Below are 3,881 nucleotides of genomic sequence, written 5' to 3'. Positions count from 1 at the left end.
TTATGATTTGAAATAAAATAATTATTAATTAATTTATACCAGGTCCACTTACAGCCCAAACTAAGGCTCAAACCAGGGCTCGACCCATGCCATTACCAAACATAATTAATACTCTATAAATACACGTGGACCCCATTAATTAAAGGTACGCATTCATTACTCCATTAATCACTGATTTGACCTTCTGAGAGCTTTGACTTACTTGAGCTTCGGAGTCCCTTCTGCAGGTAACCCCTCCTAGGTCCAAGTCGACATGTACCAACCGGGAATAGGCCAATTGAGGAGATAGCGGACTACATGGGTAAGATGACGCTTGTGCCTAACTTATCTTGTTTGTTCTCTACAGGAACACACACACACACACACACACACACACACACATATATATATATATATATATATATATATATGTGTGTGTGTGTGTGTGTGTGTGTGTGTGTGTGTGTGTGTGTGTGGTGATGATCAGATAACTTATTATCTGGGAGCAGATGATTTGACAGGTGAGCCAAGAGATGCTTGAGTTCTGAGAGCGGGATTACATGTTGACTTTTGAAGACTTTAAATATTTTGATAGTTTCCATGTATTTGAAATAGATTACCATTTTAGTTATTTTATGGTTGTAACAAACTTTAAATTGTGAATAATTATAATGTGTGCAATTATATGGTTTTTGTTTTTTGCGTTTTTGGGAAAGTACTGTTATAAATGAGGTTTGAAAAATTATAAATATGTTTTCTTTTCTTTCTTTCGCATTTTATTCTTTTATTTAAAGTAACATTCCTTGGGGATGTTACAAAAAGAATAATCATAATAATCACTGTAGTGATGGGATCACAAAAAGAACTCAATACAACGGAAACTACAACCACACACATACTTTCTTTAAAACCACATACAACAAACATCAAGAGGTTAAATGATAAAAGAATTTGGTGAGAAGGCTTTAATGCATCAATACATAACGTAGTTGCATATAATCTCATTAAAACAGGAAATGACAACTCCCCTAACCTGGATCCCTTGCTCACGTTGAAATTCCAAGTCCTGCGTCCCACCTCTTTGGCTCCACTATTTCTCACTCCAAATGGCCTCCCAATTCACTATCAACTCAGTTTTCCCGTGCATGTTGTTGGTATATCCCAAAAGGACTTTACCTCTCCCTAATTCCACTCTTATACTCACTTTCCAACCCCAATTTCAATTGCCTTAATGCATAAAACGAAATTACATTAAAATGAGATTAATGGTCATTCAATTGGTATTCCATGATGGTTTCCCAGCCCCTCTATCTTCTCCTCAAGGCGGCTAGGGTTTCTGACCCTTCTCATTCATGACCAAAAAGGAATTGGAAAAAATGAAACTATTTTACATAAGTAAAGGTTTGAACACATAACCACACAATTGCAAAGCTAATGCACAACCAATCAACTAATTCATGTTTCGTGATAATTCTTATGCATCTAGGATTATATTATTACGCCCCATGATCCAGCATATTAATAAAATAATAAAATAATTAAATTAACACCCTAATTTCCTACATAGGACTTGAACCTTAATCCTTTCATAATAATCAAGTACTCTCAATCACTTGAGCTAGTACTATTCCTTGTCTTCTCTCTCCACATTAATTAACTTAGCGATTATCGACCTCGCATTTTTTAAATAAATGTTTATTTATTTATTTAATTTTTCCGAGTCTTACATGAATTGTGATTGGTTGATTTGATTGTAACATGGATTTGTAGAGAACAAATGAATTATAACAAGTATGTGATTAATGGAATTGGTATTAATTTAAATAGAGGAATTGGTGAATTGTTGTGGATCGTTGGGCTGAATGGAACATCAATTAAGGTTTAAATTGATAAATTATGTTATATTGGGTGAATGGTTATGGAATGGAGTTGGATTGAGTGTGTTCAATTTTTAATTGGATTACAAGTGTAATATTTTTCTTTCTGTTTTCTTTTAGAATTTGTAAAGGTTGAGTAAGTTTGTGGATGAGAGAATTGTTATAAGAATTTTTGGAAGTGTAAATGGTTTTGGAAGTTAAGTAAAATAATACTGGAATGTTTGGTAGCTTTGGTGAAACTTTGGAATGCTAGGACGTATTGAAATAGGTCTCTAGTACAGAAAATGTTGATTTTCGTTTTTTTTTTTGTATCTGATTCTCGTTGGGAGAGTTCCTTGGTTGTTGGGCGACTAAGTTTTTTTCGGATTTGCGTAGTTTTAGTAAAATTGACTTTTCTGACTCATTTACCGTTGGACTGAGCTCAAATTTGGACAGTTGGTCTGTAACTTGCTATTTTGTGGTTTGATCGGTTGGATCGTCGTTTAGAGGTCTGTAGTTTGATAAATGTGTCACACATTAATGTTGTGATTTTGGTATTGTGTTGATAAATTTTCTTAGGAATTTTGGTGTAAGAATTATGGTTGTGTTGTGCTTGATTGTATGGCATTGCAGGTACTTAAGTGTTAGCACTCACTCATTTGGGATGAATACTGTTTTGATATGCATGTATGTTATGGTATGATGAATGCTTGTACAATTATGTGATTATGTGAACTATATGTACATATGTATGGGATGGTATGATGTGATGAGGTGTGGCATGAATGTGTGTGCATATGTATTGAGACAGTTTGAACTCTCTGATACCTGTAAAGCCGTGATGATTTCTTTAACTAGAGGATTTTGTCGAGTCAGGGTAAAGGGGTTTCATTCCTTTGTAAGTCTTTAGCATGAGCTTAGCAATAGTGCTCTACCTAAGGCTTTGTCGAGCGGGTGGAGTTGTTGCTAATAGGTCTATGGAAAGCAGGGGAAGGGACTTTTCCAAGAGGCATTGGTGCGCAGGAAAGGTATATTGGTTAGCTATGAGAGAATGTCATATCGTTAATATTACTTGGTGGTAATATTTTGATGAGTTCAAGTGGTGATGTTGAGAACATGTGTTGGTGGATTTTTTTTTTATGAATGAGTTATGTTATGTTATTTTATGCTACATGAGTTACATGTTAATGTGCTTGTTATGTGATGTGATACATGGTTATCTTACCCTTGCATGTTTGTGAATGTGGTTTCCACCTGCGATGATCGTATGACTTGCGTTATATGGGAGTAGATGTTGATGCAGATATTGCTGGAGAAGCTTAGTTGTAAGGAGTTCGTGGGGAAGCTTTGGGAAATTTTATTTTGACCTTTGAAAAGGTTCTTTTGAAATAAAATGTAATAGTGTAGTGGTTTCAAGTTTGACTTGAAGGATTTTAATATTAACCTCAACGAACAATTTAAGTTAATTGATTATATGAATGATATTTTCATCTTGATGAATAAAGAAGTTTGGATGAATCTTTTATCCGGTGTTATTTGAGATAAAAACAATTGTGAAAAATTCCTATCTTAAAGGATGGTATCAAAGGTTGTGCTTCACATTAAAAAGAAAATCATACATGTGACATCTCAAAAGAGGTGTTACACTAAGCACACACAAAGCTTGTAAGACCCAGGAAAATTAATTAATTAAATAAATAATTAATTAATTAATGCGGGTAGAACGCGTCTTTATGACATTAATTGTTGTTTAATGTGACGTGGAAAAGTACTAGCTCAAGTGGTGGAGAGTACTTTGGTTGTGTGAGAGGACTTGGGTTCGAGTCCTATGTATGCCAATTATGTGTTGTTGTATTATGATTTATTTTTAATAATATGTAAGAGTGTGGAATTTGAAATGTAAAATTATGTTGATTGTGTATATCACAAAATGTGAATTGGCATAGTGGTTGTGGTCCCAATTTTCATGCATATGACTCATGAAGGACTATGGGGTCATGGTCGGGTGAAAGGTGGGTCAGCAGATACTTAGACCCGGAGCCCTTT

This window comes from Vigna unguiculata, chromosome 6 (genome assembly GCF_004118075.2).
Source record: "Vigna unguiculata cultivar IT97K-499-35 chromosome 6, ASM411807v1, whole genome shotgun sequence".
NCBI classification, from domain to species: domain Eukaryota; kingdom Viridiplantae; phylum Streptophyta; class Magnoliopsida; order Fabales; family Fabaceae; genus Vigna; species Vigna unguiculata.
The sequence above is the reverse complement of the archived record's forward strand: the minus strand, read 5'-3'. Positions refer to the sequence as shown.